Source organism: Nannospalax galili, unplaced genomic scaffold (assembly GCF_000622305.1).
Source record: "Nannospalax galili isolate Female #2095 unplaced genomic scaffold, S.galili_v1.0 scaffold266, whole genome shotgun sequence".
NCBI lineage: Eukaryota > Metazoa > Chordata > Mammalia > Rodentia > Spalacidae > Nannospalax > Nannospalax galili.
In genome coordinates this window covers 719127-740314 of record NW_008355390.1, presented here as the reverse complement: position 1 = coordinate 740314, position 21188 = coordinate 719127, and the positions used below count along the sequence as shown (strand labels likewise).

General features: G+C 35.1%; 1 long non-coding RNA gene across 1 annotated transcript in view; it reads left to right on the top strand.

The window, feature by feature from the left end:
* LOC108491745 overlaps nt 1-21188 on the top strand; it is a 374575-nt gene that overhangs the window by 153302 nt on the left and 200085 nt on the right. Inside the window, exon 3 of the long non-coding RNA XR_001872896.2 lies at nt 7815-7863. This is a non-coding gene — a long non-coding RNA (uncharacterized LOC108491745). The remainder of the gene's footprint in view (nt 1-7814; nt 7864-21188) is intronic.

Here is a 21188-nt window from a genome sequence, read left to right as displayed (position 1 = left end):
GTATTGGTGTATGTGACATGGCATATATATGCATATATATTTGAATGTAGGCAGATTTGTATCTAGTTTCATATAATCTAAACAGCTAACTTTAATTCTTCAAATAGAGGTGAGCTGGGGATGTGTCTCAGTGGCAGAGATACTGCCTAGCAAACATGAGGTCCTGGTTTCCATCTCCAACACTGAAAGGAAAAAAAAAAGTTACACCAATTTACAGATACTGTTAGTATTCAAAAGTGTAGTCAAGTTTCTGGAATGGAGTCTGAAATTCTGCATTTCTAATAAAACCCAGGAGGCTAAAGTGCTGCTGGTCTGTGAGTGAGAATTAGCATGTCAAGTATTTTGAGGATCTTGGTGAAAGTTTTGATTGGGTTCCTGGCTCTAATCTTGAACTAGAGCCAGATTTCCTCATCCTGTTCCTTATGGATAAATGGGTCGAGTTTTCATTTCTTCTGACTGCTTTTGTGCTTTGTGTTTAATTTTTTTAAAAAAAATGTTTTGTTATAGAAGAATGTAAGACAGGTAAGGTAGCCAGATGTTTCATGGCTCATCCCTTCAGTATCTCATTTTTATGCCAGTAATTCAATTTCTACTGAAATCTATTTGCCTTAAAATGATGAACTCAGAATTAAGGTTATCGATTAATAGTTATTTATTTTCTTTTATCTTCTTTTTGATCATTCAACTAATTATTCATTCAACAGACATTATCTTGTATTTACTGTGCGCAAGGCATTGTGCCAGCTGAGGCCAACACCATCAACTCCCTCCACTCACTGCTCCTTTTCTGCATTCTCTCAAACTGACTTCCTTCACTGACTGCTCTGTGCTGTGTATCCCCACACTGTTTTCTTCTTCAATAGTAGTGACCTCACACATCCAAGTTTCCATTTTGTCTTAGAACAAATTGTATTTAATTACACACATACTTATAGCACATTCTGTGCAGAAGAAATACAACACTGAGGAAAATATGGAAATAACTGTCCTTTTCTCCAATAATTTATATTATTTTGGAGGAATGAAGTATTATCAATATCTCAAATAATTCTGATTTGAGGATAAGAAAGTTTTTAAAAGAAGAAGGCAAGAGACTCGAGGGATTTGCAAGAGACTTATTAAAAGGTGGTTAAACTGTAACAGACATGGATTTAAGGAGGAGGAGAGGGAGGGTTTCAGTAGAAGCAAAAATTGTGGCTTCTTCTTTTTGTCTTGATTACTGTGTTGTGACAGGGCAAATGTCTGGGCAGAAAGGCATAAAATTGTGTGAGGTAGGGGCTGGGCAGATGGCTGAGATCATAAAGTGTCTGCCATACTACTATGAAGACATAAGTTCAAATCCACAGCACCCACTTCAAAGCCAGACTTAGAGGCACCTACACCCCCAACCTTGGAGGGACTGGAGTCACGGGGATCCTCGAAGCTTATTAGCCAGTCAGCCTAGCTGAATTCATGAGATACAGGTTCATTGAGTGACCCTATTTAAAAAATTAGGTGAAGAGCAATGGAGGAGGACCCCCAATATCAAACTATGTCATTCACACTTGCATAGAAGCATATCTCCATACATACATGCACTCAAGAGGAACACATACCCGTGAACTCACATGGTAGAGAGGACCAGTTCTCACAAGCTGTCTTCTGACCGCCAATGTATGAAGCATGTACACACACACACACACACACACACACACACACTACAAAAAAAAAAAAATCCTCTGTAAGGTATAGCTGGAAACTCTTACTCCTGTTAATATTTCAAGCTCTAGATACTAGTTATGCTTAGTTTGGGGGTCCAGGAGGTCATGAATGAATCCTGAAAGCCAACGTTGCTGTTGGCCTTCCTTCTGTGCCTTCAAAGGCAACCTTAATGCTAGCCTGTGGAATCTATATGCCAATCATTTTTCTTTGAGGTGGGGGCATCTGAGTTCTGGGGAACCTTCCCGGTAATCTTTTCCCAGTTTTCTCTGGTGTAGTATACTTAACTGGACACTGAATGGAGATTAGTCCTTGTTTACTGCTGAGCTAATTTCTATGCTTAGAGAACACATTCATCCCTATAATGTTTTGGTTCTTATTAATGATGAGACTACTAAGCTCAAACTCTGGTTTCAAAGGTATGGCCAGAGAGAAGTACAGTCAGTAAAGTCCTGTACAGATAAGAATTTCTCCTCGGGTTTTCCAATACATGACCCTGTTTGGAGCAGGTATTAGAAAGGATCTGCCCTTCTATCTAGTTTCCTTCACCTTTAAATGAAATGTGGTTCAGTGTGAGCTTTTTGAGAACACATCTAACGACTGATTTGTTTTCACTAGTTCTTCCAGAACACACTAAAAAGGATGAATTTTTATTCATGCAAGGCTATAAAGTCTATAAAGTTATAAATCTATAAAGTTACGTTTTCATTATGACATTAGCTTACCAATCACCTCTTAGCTGTCAGCTACGCAAAAGCCACTTTTCTCCACCCCATGGATAGTTCCGTCTTCTCTTTCATTTGCTTCATGGCACTTTTCATTTTGGAATTAGCATCTTTGCTTATTTGCTTTTATATTGTATGCCTGTTTAGTCAATAAGACTTTATTACTTCATTAGGTGGTAGATCATGTCATGGGAACCAGCCATGAAACTGTGAGTCAATGGGAATGCCCTTAAGGAGATAGACACTAATAAATATTAACATTAGTAACCATCCATATATTTGTAAATGTCAGGTGGTAAAATGTGCAGTAAAGAAAAATAAAGCAAGTTGAAGAATTAAAGCCTGAAGGAGATTGTGCCATTTTTTTCTTCATTGCTCAGGACAGATTTTCCTGGTTAGGTGCTGTTATTTATTCAAAGGTCAGGAAGTAATAAAACTTCTCAGCAGAGAAAATGTATTACTAGTGTGGGGAATGGGAAGTGTGAAGGCTGTGACACGGGCATGTTTGGCATGTTCAAAAGTCAGAGAAAAGGGTAGCAGATGAGACCAGAGTCTGGTGGAGGGGTCTAGTTGATTTCCTGTAGGCTTTGAAGTTTCGTTTAAGATCTGGATCTTACTCTGAATCCAGTAGGAAGTCTCTGGGCAGAGCAGTGACATCATTAGATCCAGGTCATCTTGGCAGGTAGACGATGATGAAGGGAATATCAGCAGAGCAGGATGAATGAAGAATGCTGGAACCCTCTCCTCCAACTCAGCAGGAACCACTAGACTAATCACTTCCTAGATCGTCCCTTTATTTTGCTCACTGCTAACCATGGTGTGGTTGCACCACGCATATTCCAAAAACTGAAATCTGGGGATCCATTTTCTCTACCAGGAAAGCACATTACTGCCAAAAGATAGAGAAAATATTTAAGAAATTAGTTAAGTAAACAGTATAGAAAAAAAAATCAAGGCTGGTTTCCAAGGGGTTGACTCTAAATAAATAAAAGGACAGTTATCACTGATGAAGATAGAATTGACTTCACTTAGAGAGGTTTGCAGAATGAATGTCTAGAAATTAATTTTGGACATGTGTAGTTTGGCCTGTCTGGCCTTTCCAAGTGGAGATGTTGAATAAGAAGTTGAACACAGGAGTCTAATTTTAAAGGAAAAAAAATCTGGATTATGATCTCAAAGAGGGAACAATCTTCAAAGAGAATGCGATTTCCTATTTTCCATAATTTAAATGCAGGCCAGTGGCAGTTTTTCAAGAGTCTCATGCAAAATAGGGAGGCAATGTCTGCGTTGATGTTCCTTTTTGGGGACCAAGCCAGATATTCTTTTGTTGCTTTTCTAAATTAAGTTAAATTAACTTTTATTTGCGAGAGAAAGTCTCTGTAGTTCAGGCTTGCCTGGAACTCACTATGTAACTCAGGTTGGGTTTGAACTTAGGACAATTCTCTTGGCTCAGCCTCCCAAGGGCCAGTATTACAGATGTAAGTCACTATGACTGGCTCCTTGATGTGTTTTTAAAAACATTATTTCGAGAACTAAGTAAAGTTTTCCATAGATTGGGAACCCCTCCTGATCTCTTCCTTGTTAATGTCATGCGAGTGCTTCCTGAAAATAGCCAGTCACTGCATCACTGCTCACAATGTGGACCTGGCACTCAGGGACTTATATCAGGTGCATCATAAAATATAAATTCCTGCGCTTAAATACCAGACAGAGTAAGTCATAATAATAGCCAAGGTCCAGGAATCCTTATTTTTACTCACTGTTTAAATAACCCATTGGCATTAATTTTCCCCCAAAAAATTTGTCATTGTGTTGTAGCGTTTAAATATAAATCATCTTTTTGTACTTTTGTAAGGATCTTTAATTGCAGAAGAATTTTAATGATGAGTTGTATAGTTTATATATTTGAATTAGCCTGTTTCATTCTAGATTGATGTGGTTAAAATAGATTTAATTTCAGTCAAATAGATTTCAATCTCGGTTAAAAAAATACCAAAATTTATTCTGCTTTTCTTTTTTCTTTTTTAAACAATAACTTTTTAATACTTTCATTGAGTTGAAAATTTCATGCCATGTATGACCATAGTTAGACCCTTTCCTCCCTTTCCGTCCCCACCTTACTACTCCCCACAACTTCATGTCCTCTATCATTTGTCTTTTTAAAAAATTTTAAGGCCTACAGAGTCTAATTTCCCAAGTGCTCTTTGGTGGAGTCTTTGCCTTGGAGTCTGATTAACCTAGCAGACTTCACACCAGTGGGGAAAACTGACTCTTCCTCTTCCACTGTCTATCAATTGGCAATAGATCCTCAGGGCTGGGGCTTCCTGCCCACCTCCCCCATCCATGCTGGGCCCCTGTCTAGCTTGAGTTTGCTCAGGTACTGTGCATGCCGTAATAAGTGTGTGGGTTCATGTGTGCTTCGTGGTGTCCAGGCAACAATTGAAAAATTAATAATTTCAGGATATAACATAAATTTAGGACAAACTACTCAAAAAAGAAAAAAACTCACTTTAAATTGTGAACACTGATTTGCTGTGGACATTAAGCATTAAATATTTGTGCTTTTTTCCATTGGGCAAATGATGTAATTGTTCACCATTTCCTGGCCCTCTTATGATTTAGATAGAGCTAGAAAACTAGTTGTGGCCAAAAAGTGTGTGCTGTGGCCAGAATGTTTAAATGCCAGTATTCATATTCCTTCTTATACTTGTCATTTTCCATATTTGACATTGCAACTCCTCCATTGTCCTCACTACCCAGGTTGTTATAGCTAGTGACATTCCCCTGCCAGCCCATAATGGAAGTTTGGAGTCAGGGAGAAATACTCCTTTGTAATTTAAGTCTGTTGATTCTGTTGCATAATCCAAAGACTCCTGCCCAATCATTACTTTCTCTAACAAAACGGAGTACCTGGGCCTCAGTGGTCTTGAATTAAATAGGCAGATGCTGTGAGCCAACCTGGGATGTTTCCAACAAGTTGTCAATATTTTGATCATTGACAAAAAAAAAGGTGGAAGTTATATGTATTTTCTCATATATTTCACTATTAGAATATTTAATAAGTAAAAATTAAGAAAAGAAAGTAAAATAAAATCAAGTTACAAACCAGTTGCTTCAAGTGTTCAGATGATCTCTAAATAATCAAATACACAAATATCTAGTAGTAGTGATCTACAGGCACTTCCTGCTCTCTGTCTTTTTAGAATTGTGGCCTTAGACCAGCACCTTAGAAAGGTTTGTTGCAGAGGAAATACAGTGCACCTTATAGTAGTTAATAGTTCAATTTTTTTTTCTCTAAATGAAGGGTTGAAAATAAGTCAAATAGAGTCTATACCTAGGTTTCAAACATGTTAAGATTAGTCTTATGCTGGCATTTTTTATGCTTTTATCACACACTTAGGAAATGACCGTCCCGGGTTTCTAGCCAATCACCAATTTCAAGTACTGACAGTCAACTAAGGATTTTTTATTTTCTCCTATGTCCTGTTAGGAATACAAAACCCACTAAGCTTCCATCATATTTTAAAAATGCAGGTGTATCAGTACTTGACTGTTAACAGCACAATGCTTTTATTGTCAATATTTAAATAGCTTACCTCACCATTAACCAGATCAAGTATTATTTCTTCATGAGCCAGTAAGATGGCTCAACCTGCAAATATGCTTTCTGTGAAAACCTGATGACATGCGTCAGGTCATTGGAAGATGTGAAGGTGAAAGGAGAGAACTGACTCCAAAACCTTGTCCTCTGACCTCCACATATGCACTGTGTCAAACACGTGCTTACACACACACACACACACACACACACACACACACACACACACACGCTAACACAATAATGATAAAGTTTAAAAATTCTGAAAAGCTGTGCTGGAGAGATGCTCATGGTTAATAGTACTGACCACTCTTGTTGAGGACCCAGATTCAATTCCCAGCACCCACATGGTGGCTACAGCCATTTCTAACTCCAGTTTCAGAGGATCCGACACCTTCTTCTGACCTCTACAGGCATTACACAACACAGATATATTTACACATATGTAGGTAATGATGCAATAAAATAAAAATAATAAATGAATTCTTTTAATTGAAAATAATTATTCATTGAGAAAACATGTAATACATGTTATGTATATAAATTATTTATTTTTAGGATTTTGAAACAAAAATTTAGGCAATATTAGCTTAAAGTTTTGAAGCATTGGGTTATAATTTTCCATTCTGCTTTCCTCTTTCTGCATTTTCATGGTCTGGAGACTAGCCTTACTGAATGTTTGAGTTTCCAAATATTTTGCCAACTATGAATGAACTAGGTCAACAGAGGAAAATATTCTCTCTACTGCCTACATTAATATTCTGCTGTTTGAAAAACTGGACTAGTCCATCAATCATTTTGTTAATATTTGTAGCTAGGAATAGAGTTGGAATATCATTTGTAATCCCTCCCCCAATCTTCACTTCATTTAAAGTTATTTTAGTTAGTGTTATGGATAAATAATCTTTTTTTGGACTGACAGAGTAAGAAATGCCTTATAAACAAAACATAACACTATTTTGTGAAAAATGTTTTCAAAGAATTTGAAATAGTGCATTTAATATTACAATCCAAAATCTTAAATTTTCATACTACATTTAATTTAATATATAAATTTGTATTTCAAAAGCACCCATCACTAATAATGCCTGTGTTGGAAAACATAGTCATATATTCATAGATACTAAGCACAAGGAGAGGCAGTATTTTTTGCATTCACTCACATAACAATCTTTCTGAAATATTTTTGCTGCTCAATAAACAATAATCATGGTGACAACAGCACAATTTGACTTCATAGAACTCTAACTGTGGTTAGGCTAATAGTTTAATTAATTTTGATTGTTGTGAATTTTAATTTTAAGAATTATATATTTTCAGCTTAGAAAGCAAATATTCAGTGTTTGACATGGATTATTTCTAGTAAATAACTTTATTTGTATTATGTGCAGGAGTGATATGCCTGCATGTATTTAAGTATACCTGTTTCATGCAGTGCCTGTGGAAGACAGACGAGGGAATCAAATTCCCCGGAACTGGAGTTACAGATGGTTGTTGGCTGCTATGTGGGTGGTGGGATTCAAACCCCGGTCTTCTGCAAAAACCACAAGTGCTCTTAATTGCTGAGCCATCTCTTCAGTCCTGAAAATAACCTAGTAACCTATTGTATAGTGATTTTTTATTATAGAAGCTAATTTCCTATAGCACATGTTAGAAGAGAAATGTCTAAATCTATTAGAAATTTTAGTTTAGTAAGGATAGTTTAGATTTGATATCTTCTCTCAGAACAAATTGGATATTAGTTTATGAATATTTTTAAATTGATAATATTTTAATTTTTCTTTTCCTTTCAGATTATCGATAATTAAAGCGATAGTATAAATGGAAAACTCCAAAATAACAGTAAGTCTTGGCTATCTGAATGCTATATGATTTTAATGTTTTTCTGTAACACACCATATCACAGTTATTTTTCAACTATTCTAATTTCATACGCTGGTATAAGGCATAAAATGAGAGTCTGACTCTGGATTGTAAGGTATTTATGTAAAGCCAGAATATTTAGAGATTTTATTCATTTTAATTATATATGTTTGAGTATTTTGCCGGCATGTATGTAAGTGTATTACATGTGTACTCATACGGGCCGGATCTGCTGGAACTGGAGTTAAAGATGGTCGTTAATTGCCATGTGTGGACTGGGAACTGAACCTGGCTTCTTTGCAAGATCAGTAAATGCTCTTACATGCTGAGCCATCTCTCCAGCCTTGAAGCCAAAGTACTTTTAACTCACCTTTTCTACATAATATCTGCTGAATTTACCAAGCTGAAGTGCAGTCCTATTCTTGAGAAAAGACAACAGAACTAATTACCTTCCAATTTAATGTATCTGTTCCCTGAAATAACTTATTTTCCTTTTGGAATGAATACTTCCAAATTCAGTAGTATCATACTAACATTGGGATATTGTTTCTCTCTACTGAAAATAATATTTGTATTGGAGTTAAGCTTTGTCAGTGAGAAGATCTACTTATCAAATCTAATGAAATTTTGGGTGTAGCCCTTTCTGTATTGGGGTTAGACGATGTCTCTTCAATGGGATACAACTAATCTTTGGACATTGCCATTGCCTTTCAGGACCATGGCTCCTCGTTTGCTTAATACTTAAAATAAAATGTTAATTCTGTAATAAACTAATGCCTCATTATATAGATAGATGATATAGATAGATAGATGATAGATAGATAGATAGATAGATAGATAGATAGATAGATGATAGATAGGTAGATTGAACTCAGATGCAGTGGGTGATAAAAATATTACTTTTGCTTTTTGATGCTGGAAATTGAATGTAAGGCTTTATATGTGCCAGTCAAGGACTATAAAACTGAATTATATTTCCTAACCAAAAATTTCTTTTTTCCATATTACTCATTAAAATAATTTAAAGTATGTATTTTGGCTGTATTAACCCCTACTTTCTATAAAATGCTATTTTTTTAAATGAATTTATGTCCAGCTCTAATATTAAAATATATTTTTATTCATAACATTTGTTACTCAAAGATTTAATTAGCAGTAACCTCAAAGCATAAGAGACAACAATGTTAAACAAAAATAACAAGAAAATGTGTATATACGTACCCATGCATATGTGTCTATATGCACTACACAAAGGAGAATGTGGCATATAACAACCTTTACCTGCTGAGCCTTCTTTCTGGCCCAGGAAGGTAGAACTTTTTCCTTAGTCAAATGGAAAACTATTTGAGAATTTGATCAAAAAATATGAATGGATTTACATTTTTTTTTATTTTTCAAGAATTTCATGCATGGTTACTATATGAACATCATTTTTCTCCCTTCTCCCCCACCTCCTTCCCCAATATACTCCCTGTCCTCTCAACTTTCTGATCTCTTCTTTCACTATTATTGTTAAATGTATGCACAATATCACATATATTGCACTGAGTCCATTTAGTGTTTTAGTGTTGATTATATGCACATGTGTTTAGGACTAGCCACATGGGCTTGGATAATCTATCATAGAGCTCATCCCAGGAGAAAACTGTTAAAGGTTAACTACTAAATGAAAAGAGTCTGCGAGAAAGGCTGTGAAATTATTGCAGTCTTTCAGAAAGATGGATTTGTGTTCAGCAGATGCTTTTAAACAGAGTGAAAGAAATACTGTGATGCATGATTTATAATTTAATTTTTTAAAAGAATTGTTTTATCCTTTGAATGTTTAATACATTTAAGCAATGCATATTGATCATATCCATCCACCACTGTGTCACTCCAACGCTCCCTAAAGCCCCGTACTGCGTTTTCCTTCAAATTTATTCTCCTCTTTTTTGTTGTTGTTATTAATAACTCTTTGAGCCCAGTTAGCACTGCCCATATAAGCATGGGTGTGTGCATCCAATGAGACATGAACAATCTACCAGGTGCCGTGTCCCCAAAGGAGATTGAATCTCTCCCTCAGCGGCCATCAACAGGGCCCTTTCCCAACCATGGAAGAATTGTACTGGCTTGATCTTGTGCAGTTCTTTTTCAGCTTACCAGGTCTTCTGTGAGTTCATGAGTGCAACTCACAACAGAATTAAGTAACGTGGAAATTTTAGCATAATATTGGCATGTAGTGAGCGTCATGTAAATGCTCAATCTTAACCTCATCCTCTTCACCGTTGTTATCACCGTTTTCATTAGCAAAGTCATAGCAGATATCTAGGTTATAATGATAGAACCTTCAAATATTTTATGAATATGACTTCTTTTTTCTTGAAAATGACAAATATTAAGTACATGATTCGAAAAACCACTATACTACAGTTATTTGAGAAGCGTATGCATAACATTTAATGCTTTATTCAACTCAGAATTATTAAACAACTTATAATTAAAATCTATTTCTAAAACAACACTGAATCCAAAGTTACCTTCATTTAAAATTTAATCCCTAGTCATACTTTCTCTCATCTCATTTATTTTGTTTTCAAATGTGTCCTTTGACCTTGTTTACTTTTCCTACTTTTGGCTGTCATTGGATTTAGATGTATTCAGTATATTCTTCTCTATTGTAAATATTTTTAATACTTGCCCTAATTGACGTATATGGCAAACACATATATACAAACATGCACATTACCCATAATCCTTGAGATTTATGCATTAGTATTCAAGTAAGTCATTAAAATTTAAGCAATACAAATATTCATACTTATTTTTTAAAGATACGAAGATTTTCAGGAACTATGATCTGTGTGCATATATAAAATAAGTGATTTAGTCAATCATCATTATTAATTGGTAGGTTAGATCCAAGAAGCATTAGCAAAGTAGAGCATAGTTCTTTTGTGAACTCTTCAAACTCCTTGTGTGATTAGTTTTCTGAGGGCCACTTGCTTTAAGTGAGGTTTATGTGGTACTGAAATCAGTAGTGTTTCATTGTTATTTTATTATGGGTATAACATTTTGTTTGTTTTCTTTATATTTTATCATGAAAAAGTGATGAATATTGCTTATTTTAACTAATATTTCAAATATAAATTTATGTTTTTAAACATACACCTTTGAAAACAAAGACACCAAGTAGGGAAATATTAGTACAAGTAAACCTTTCTGGTTTTCTGTTTTAGTTCTGGCAACTAGATTTACATAGTTTAGAAAATTTGTATGTGAACCTCTCTGGTATATAACAAATTGGCTCATTTGTCCATGTTGTATATTAAATTAGAAGAAAAAGCACATTGAAGATTTATTAAATTAATTATTAGTGTTCTGACACACAATGATTATGGAATAATCTTGAAAGTAAACAAATTGTTCTTGCAAATTTAATGTGATAGTGACCAAACAGTATAGAAATTTTAGATTCAAAAATGTAAATATAGGCCTATTTACCATTGGCCCAGCACTAGCATTCTTTCTAAAAGCTGTTTATTTGGCCTTTGCTGTTGTGACTGAACATGTGTGCATACCTGAACTGCTGTTTAGACACTATCAGATTGTGTGGGGAAATATTGCATTTTTCTTTCTAGTAGTATATATTACCGAGATTGAATTTCTGGATCCTGCCTTGGTCATTGGTGCAGACTCAAATAACAGAAGGAAAAACAGGGAAGTTGATGGCCATTGTGATGGGGGAGGTGGTGGGATAGGTGCAAAAGAAAAAAATAAGGAAATAAACAGTGCTCTCTCCCCAGTTATAGACTCAAATGAGTTCTGACTGTTTTCGATTAGCCTGTGTGCCTGGCGATAATACATGGAAGGTACCATCTTGTACTTTGTGAAAATTCAGTGTTGCAATGCAATTATTTCACATACTACATAATATCTACATGCAAACTAGCTGTATCATGCTACATAGCCAAAGAAGCCAAATTCAAAGGGAAACTAGAAAGCTTGTCTTTGCTAGAGCAAGAAACTCTAGTTGGACTTCATGTTGAACCATTTCACTTTGTTGGGTTTCACCATGCGTGAATTGTTTTAGAACCAAGCTCACTTTCCAGCTAGCTGTAGCTTCTACTCTGATAGGGAACAGTCTAGTCTATTTAGAGTGTAGTCCAGAGGCCAAACTCTTCTGAGAACTGCCTTATACCAATCAGAAAACAGATGCAAAATAATTGAGTGCATTTTAGAAATTTCTGCAAACTCATTTGACTGTGTTATTTTGTGTGCATTTACTCAAATAGTACATTATAGATTTTCTGATATCTTTAAATTTTTCTACCTACTCATTTTTGTTTTAGACATTGAAGCACTAGTCAGTGACAGTTTGGAGAAAAGCATGCCTAGCTTTAACCATAGTTAGAAAAGCACTGTTCTTGCCCTTTTCTAGTTTTAACACAGGTCATTATAGGACAACTCTGATCAACATTAACATGTGTTTTTCATCCTGTGAAACATCAAGACTACAATGAGATTGCATAATTATATCCCCAAAGGAACTTACAGTTTTATTAAAAAGCTTTTCTTTTTTTTCTTAAGAAAATTGTTAAATATTCATGTGAAAACACTCAGTATGCAGTCATATTTAAACACTAAGTAGACTGTCAATAGAAATGTATTTAATTGTGCTAAAATCTGATATCATTTTGCTATAAATGCATCTATTCCTAACTGCTTCACTTACATAGGACATTTCCTTATGATGCTCCTAAAATATTTGTTAGAAAGACATCTAATGAAATATGAGCATATCAAACCAGCATGATTATCATGAAAATTTTGAGCCTATGCATTTCGAAATTATATTTTCATGATCTCATAAAGAAATAATAAAACACCCTAAATCCTGTGATGATGAAGGTTTTAGATAGTTATGCTAACAAAGTGTTTTATTTAATAAACAGCTATTCTAAAGCTCTTCCCAGAGAAAATTATTCACAATAATTGATTCTCAAGAGTTGGAGTAAGTGATGTGCAAGCAGGATTGTTTTTAATCTTGAAAATATGCAGAACAAAATTTGAACATAGATTTTTAAAACGTGTTCTCTAATTTGTCACTAGTCTTGCTCCATTAAAACTAGCAATTCTTGAAGCTTTCACCCACATAGAGGCATTGTTCCTATGCTTGCTTGAGGCAAGCTGGCACTCGCTTTGTATTATTAAATTGATGTTACTGCCATCTAGTGGCAACAAATAATCTCTGTCATTATGTCACAGATTGTGTCTAAGTCCTGGAAATTCTAGGAGTAAACAGAAAGCCATAGCTTGTATGTATTGCAGAAAGTAAAATGGCAAACTGAGGATACATTCACATGGAGAGGTAATGTTAACCGGCACGTTTTTACTGGATAAGCTAAATCGGTGTGCAGAGAGAAAATGATGGAGGATTCATTTGTGCATCTGAAAGATACATTTTGTAAAGAACCAAACATAAAACATTATTTCTCAATGAACATAGGGTGGTTGCATTTTTATGACTTGTACATTCATTTTCAAGTAATCTGCTTGAATTTAGATGGTTTTGCATACATTTAAACACTGAGTCACAAAAATGAAGATAGCCTTGATTGGTATTCTTCAAAAGTTACAGTTCATACAAAGTATTATACTGTGGGAATCTTGTGAAATTCAGATTCAGACTCTGAAAGCCTGGAATAGGGGCAAGATTCTACATGGCTCACAGATCTTGGTGATATTGATGGCTGTTCACTGTCTGCCATACATGAGTAGATAAGGCCTCTGGGTGAGTCATCAAATGAGTCCAGAAATAAAGGCTCACCCCCAGATTATTCCTCACTATAGGCTGCCTTATAGTGTAATGGAGTAGTTCATTTGAAAATGTGCTGAATAAAATAGCCATTTATTATGTTTACTACTTACCAGGTAGGTAACCTTTTGGAGAATATTAAACATTTTGTCATTAATTTTTCATGGTTCATTTGAAAAGCCAGTGACCTAACAATAATTCAAATGAATCATATAAAATTACTCTCTTCATAAAACAAAAGTAAGTGCCCACAATTTTGTGCACTTATATTTTAGACTTAAAACTCGTGTGTGTGTGTGTGTGTGTGTGTGTGTGTGTGTGTCTATGTGTATCTGTGTCTGTGTCTGTGTGTGTATTGTTTAACAAAATATGTAGCACCTAGTGAACCATGAATTCCAGGATTACCAACAATTGTCTTGGAGTAAATCTGCAGGGACTTATAAGTATTCACCCTAGAAAGTTTCATTCAAAGGAAGGAGTATTTTGACATTTCCATAAAAGAAACAAAATATGAATCCATGAAAGTGTTACCTTGAGGTTCACTGAAGGATAAAATAAATAAGAAGTCAGCAAATAATTCTGTAATAAAATTCAGTAGAGTGTGGGAGACATAAAGAAGGATACTAAAGAAATGTTGGAATTATTTACTTTTGCCTTTTTTCTATTACCTGGAACCAAACCCATTTTGGAAGGGAAATGCATCAAGTTCAACATTGTATTCACGTTATGCCACATCACATATAAACTACATGAACATGAAAGTGTAAAGGTTCTGGGTAAATTTAATGAGGTTTTAAGCACACTGTAGGGAATGTAGGCCATAAAACAAATCACATTACATATATTTAAAATCTGTGTCATTCCTGTGCTGCAAATACTTTTATATTTCTTAGAAGCTGTTCTTTATTTCATGCTGAATTATTGACATGTGAGAAAAATATTCATGTTCATTAAGTTTTAATAAAAATAGAAAACTTTTAGCCACGTAGTTGGATAAAACAACATCCATTTATATGAAAACTTCTTTTCTGTAAAGTTGATCTCTTGGTTCATATTAATTGATATATCTTAATTTGACCTTCAGGATTAAGGTTTTGTTTGAAGTATACTGCTTTTTGAACTAATCAAATAATCCTAGTGAACTTCAGTAAAACATAACATCATAAAATTCAAATTGTGGGTTAGAATCAGAATTGCTGTTATTAACCAAAATTGATTATGTATGCAGCTATCAATAAAGACTTTTAATTCTCTTTCTGGAAATTCCTTCACATTTTTTCAATTGCATTTTATAGTGAAAGAATTTTCTTTAACAATGTACTTTAGAAACCGAGCATGTGAGATGCATGGAGAGAAGCAGAAAGATTATGAGCTAGTCAGTCCATTAAACATGGGCAGTACAACGTGGCCTCTGGATAGGATTACTCGACTTTACTTATTGAATGATGGAATTCAAACTGATGTTGTATAAAAGGATTCAGGAATTACTGAATTCAGTTCCTTAAAGATGCAGTTCTGGTGTCTTGTAACAACAAAAGGCTACCACTCTGGGCACATACACACAAAAGAACCAAAAAATGATACTTGTGTACATTCGTAATGCCATTATTCACAATAAGCCTCCCAAAAGGGATACAACTCAAATGTTCTTTGACAAAAAAATGCGGCATATGCATAACTGGGGTATTATTTAAGGATGGAATCTAATGCAGGCTGCTGCATGGTGGATCCTTGTGCATATCATGCTATGCTAAAAAATCCAACAAGAGAAATTTTAGTATTCCAATTATATGAGGTACCTAGAATAGGCAAATAGATAAAGATGCAAATAATAGTTCCTGGGGCCAAGGGAAGGGAGAAACAGGGCCTCACTGTTTAGTGCAGAGTTTCAGTATAAGTACACTTCAGTGTGGAGTGAAGTGATATTTCTGGAGATGAATAGTGGTCATCATTATACAGAAATACAAATGCAACGAATTCTACTGAAATGTACATTTAAGGTGATTAGTATAAGACATTTATGGTGCTTTATATGTGTATATTTATTCAGCAAAACATAAGCAATTTCTTGGGGCTTGTAAAGTCAGATTCACTACTTGGGAGGTGCATGTGGTGTCTGGTTCCCTACCCCCACTGTCTTTACAACAACCTGGGGCAAGAATTCTCCAAAAATGCCATTTGGAAAATCCTAACGAGTTTATTGGACTTGCAAACTGAGCTTGGGGTGCTGGTTTATTTACAGAAGAGTGGGCACCCCACCATTCGCAGTGTGCTGAGACGTCCACACCCAAACACAAGTCCTGTAGCTTCCTGAGAGCCACACAAAATGGTGAGACCTGTCTCGTGGCTTCCTTGCCTTATGTATCCTTAGCCCCTCCCCTTCATGCAGCTACGATCAACTGATTAGGTGGGAGAGGTAATGGGCTTCTACTGGCTTGACTCTTTCTGTAGAGTGTGGGAAGGAGGTGCGACTATAGCATGCATCATAGTGGTCAGACAGAGGAACTTCAGGTTACAGGGCTGGAAATATAGCTCGGCTCTTAAGAATATTTACTGCTCTTGCAGAAGACCAAGGTTCGGTTCCCAGTGTCTACATGGTGACTCATAACCACTTGTAACTGCAGCTCTTGGGGATCCAACACCTTCTTCATATAGATGGAGGAAAACACTCATAGGCACCAAATAAAAGTAAAATAAATATTTTTCTTTTAAGGGGTAACAAGATCCAACACACCATGAGACATAAAGGTGACTTGAGGAATGATACAATTAATTTCACTGAACCAGTCTTCTGTCATGGCTGTACACCAAACTTCAACTAGAAATCCATAGTTTATCTCTCTGAAAATTAATAAAATTAGCAACGCAAGTAGCATAGTGACAATGCATTTAGCTTTATTCACAAAGCTTAAAGCTCTTCAGTAGAGTAATGATAAAACAATTCATATTGTGACAAAAATAATGTATAATGTTAAAATAAGGTCGAGAACAACTGTGCACATCACTTCAGGCAAACTTGATTAGTATTCTGTCCCTGCCTTGGTCTGCTGGGCTCCTATAAGAAAATGTCATAAGCTGGGGAGGTTCTAAATGAGAGAAGCTTGGTTTTTACAGTTCTGGAGGCAGGGAATTCCAAGACCAAAGAGCTGGCGCTTCCCTGTCTGGAGAGCCTGGCTTTCTGGTTCATAATTTGCATTGCCTCACTATGTCCCCACATGATGCAATGGAAGGGCTTTGGCATCTTATGTTCTTTTTAAGAGCATTGATCCCATTAACAAGAACTCCAGTCTCATGACCAAAGTGTCTCCCAAAGTCACCATCTCCTAGTTCCTTCACCTTGAGGGTTAAACTTCAACATATAAATTTGAGAAGGAGAGAGAAACCCTATGGCCAAACAGATCTTAGCCTCTTCTTTACGAAACTGGTCACTGTGAAATGTGTAAGACATAAGCGTAAGACTGATATTTTAAGACATAAAGATAGAATTTTGATATAAATTATAAGAATTTCAAGTAAAACCTGCAGTACAAATATGTGGGCTATGTAGTTAAAATGAGCTTTAGACCTAAACACTAATATATTAAAAAAAAAAAACTTTAAACACAGTATGAATGTGGGATTTAATATCACCAACTTTGAATGAAACTGACAAATCAAAACACATTGTACACATATATGAAATTCTCAAACAATAAATTGACAAAAATAATATACCAGAGAATTAAACAAAAAAATAAAATAGACCTACAAGCAAAAAGAATATCACCAACTGTCTACAGAAACATGTCCAGTTAAATAGACATCCATATGTAACTTCCTTTTGCCTTCTTAGCAACACTTGCAAAACTGTGTATGACAAAATGTAATTTTGAAAATTCTAAACTAGCTCAGGCCTTCTCTGCTAGCTAGAAAGAACAAGCCCAAACTGTTCCCATCTTCGCCTTATCCTGCCGAGGCTGCTCCAGAGCACCTGACTAGCGGGGATGGAGACTATTACAGAGTTTGAGAACTGGGAAAATGTAGAGAATAAGTGTCTCTGAGACATTTACCCTAAGTGAGACATCTTCAGTGCAATCCGTACACATAGGCTGAATGTATCTCTCAGCTCTCACTAGAAGAGTTTCCTTATGAAGCAGATGGTGATTAACATAGAAACCCACAATTGACCAATGTGCAGAGAACAAGAGACCAAGGAATGCTTATTCCTGAATAGGACACCTATTTCAAACCTCTGTGTCCCAAGACTCAGGGATCATTGCAGAAGAGGAGGCAGAAAGATTGTAAGAGTCAGAGGGGTTAGGTGACCACAAGGAAACAGTCTTTCAGACAGATGGTCTGTTACTCCTATGAACTCACAACAATGGTGTCAGTATACATAAGCCCTAAGCAAGCTCAAACCAAAGTTCCAGTATTATGGGAAAGTGGATAAGAAATCCCAACCCAACCTAAGAAACTTTTGGCAATTGATGGCTACTTGGAGGTGGAGAAACAGTGTCTTACAGGGATGAGACACGTGGTAGGCTCAGTGGATGGATCCATACTGAAAAACATTTGGGGACACAAATAAGATTATATAGATTGTACATATATTTATAAGTGGAGAAAGGTATATATTTATAGGTGGACAAAGGTTGGGATTAAGGAGGGGATCTAAATAACATTAAACTATATTGTATGAAAATCAAAAATTCAGTAAAAACGAAAATAAAATTCTAAACTAAAGCAGAACTTAAAAACTCTCTACTAAAGTACAGCCAAGTATTTTTCCATTTGTTCTTTATTCATAAAGAGGTTTATTTTAAGGTCCTCAAGCTTATTTAAGAGAAAATGACGGCAAAGTGTGTTAATCCACAATTCATAAGGTTTTTTTTTTTTCATTGAGCTTCTTGGACATAAGTGTTCACATCAATTGAAAGTCACACCTGTCTCAATCAATCTCAGTTCTAACAACTTTAAAGTACAGCTATTCATAAATTAATGCAGATTAGACAGCATGAGTCTTACCGTACTTTCAGAAGTGTCAGAAATGAATCTGGAAGCAAGAGTTGAATTATAGACCTATAATAACTATAGAAAGCCAGGGTGTTGGTGCATGCCTGTAATAACAATATTTGGGAGTTGGAGGCAAAGAATCAGAAATTCAATGTCATGCTCAGTTTCCTACTGAATGTGAGGCATACCTGAGCTACCTAGGACCCTGTATCAAAACGGTAGCAAAATAAATAATAAAAATAACACTACAGAAGCACGTAACTGTTAAATTTTTTGATGTAGTAGGTATAGAACCTAGGGCTTGACATGTAATAGATAATACTCCATTACCATTGAGCTACATCCCAACACCAACACAATTTTGAATATTTCAATTTAAACCTTTCTTGGTATTAGAATCGTTTCCTCATAAAAATTTGCTCAAGCAGTGTTTTCATTCCCAGCCTGCCTTGCTACTCTAGATTCCTCAACTTTAGTAAAGTATCTCTGTTTCTGTTTACCAATTCTTTACATTATGAAAGTGCAGAAAGATCTTGCCATTTACAGCTCCTTCTAAAATTGCTTGGCTAGAAATCTGGACTGAATGTCCAATCACCAGCATACTTTACTTTAGAAAACATGATAATTTGACTTTGTATTACTGCATTGTATAACTGGATTGATACGCTAACTTGCTAGTGAGTAATGGGTTAAGGATCATATTGATCATGTAAAAGTTTGTTGTTTTATTTTCATTCTTCTGCTTATGCGATTGGAATTTTCTTTATTGGCACATATAAAATATGAAATTTGTTTTAGTACCTGCTGTGTGCCACTTGAAGGATTTTTGTTGTTGTTGTTTATCCTCCAAAGAAAATGACAGCTTTGCTCTTAAAAAATGTATGTTGAATAAAATTGATGGACTTTGTTTTAGAGCATTTTACCTTTTGGATAAGTGTTATAAAACAAATCCATTCGAAGTAAAAGCTCTGGGGAACGAGCAAAAGTTAGTTGTCTAAAAAGAAAAAGACTTAACTAAAAATTAGGCAAAATTGTCCTCAAAATTTAGAGTCTATTTAAAGAAGGCATTTTAATCACCAATGATTTATATAGCTAAAAATATGCCATAAGGAAAGAAAAAATGATTAGATGGATAGACTGTAATTAACATTTTAAGAAATATACAAGTAAAATTTGGTTTTCCAAGTAACTGATAACTAACTACTGCCAAAGAGTTCTACTAATATAGTACTGGAGACAATAATAATTGGTAAAATATTGTTACAACAGATTTTTAAATAATGCTTTGTTGTACAAATAACAGGTGTTTATTATTCAAAACAAAATTCAAATAAATAAAAAATACAGAAACTTTTTGCAATTCCTGTTTTGAACCTAGACTAGAACTATGTATATTTGAATTTATATAATTTTCATCTGTTTTTCTATGCATATATTTTTTACCTATATTGACTAGTCCATATTTTATACATTATTTCAATTAGATATATTTGAAAAAATATTGAAGATAAGTTTTTTGTAATAGTTTTTGAATGTTTTACTTTTTAACAAAAAGCAATGTCTTTTAGATGAGCTGGGCTTCATTCATATTGATGATTTTCATGAAAAATATTGCTTGGAAATTGGGGAAACAACATCCTAAATAGTATTGTTTTCCTAATCACTCCACACAAGCACAAAGTACGTAGTCTTGGTACACTGAGTGTAACTTGCTGAGCATGACGTCTATGTGCATGACTGATGACAGGAGAACATTCTAGAACAAATCTGGTTAGATCTGCTTGCCAATGGTAGAGACCTGAGACCAACTTGGCTAGATTTAAAGGGGCAGGAATAGACCAGGATTGAAGGCAAGAAATTTGGGGCTAAGAAATGATGCAGTGTGGAGGAGGTGAGTTCACCCCAAGCTACTGAAATTTGTAGTGTGAACGGTCAGAATGAACACATGCCAATGAGGTCATTATAATAGATTGGATGCTAAAAGATTTGAAATGGGTGGGAGGGTCACAGGATAATTTTTAAATACCTTCACATATATTAGCTACTAATAGCTATAGAGCATGGTATAGTTTTATAAACTATCTCCAGCATTTGGTAGCTTGCTATTTACATAGTGTAGTAAAATGAGAATTGTCAAATGTAGCAATAAAAGACTGTATAATTCAAGTGGTCCAAGAAAAATTGCTACAGAAATCCCTATGTTGGAAATCTTATGTCTTACTTTTGAGACTTAGGAATTTAAGATGATAATTGATGAGTATTTTATAGACCTTATTTTTAATCCTTAGAACAAAACTTCGAGGTAGATTATCATTATCAGAAAGAGGATTATGCTGGTTTCAGTCTTGGAACCAGACTCCTTAGCTTTGAGTCCCAGACACTGACTGCTGTGGATTTCCCCAAATTAGCTTTTTTTTTTTGGTGTTTTACCAATAAAAAAGAAATCATCATGGTATTTATTTTACAGAGCTGTTTTAGTAACAAAATGTGTTAATACACATGGAGGACTTAGAACTAT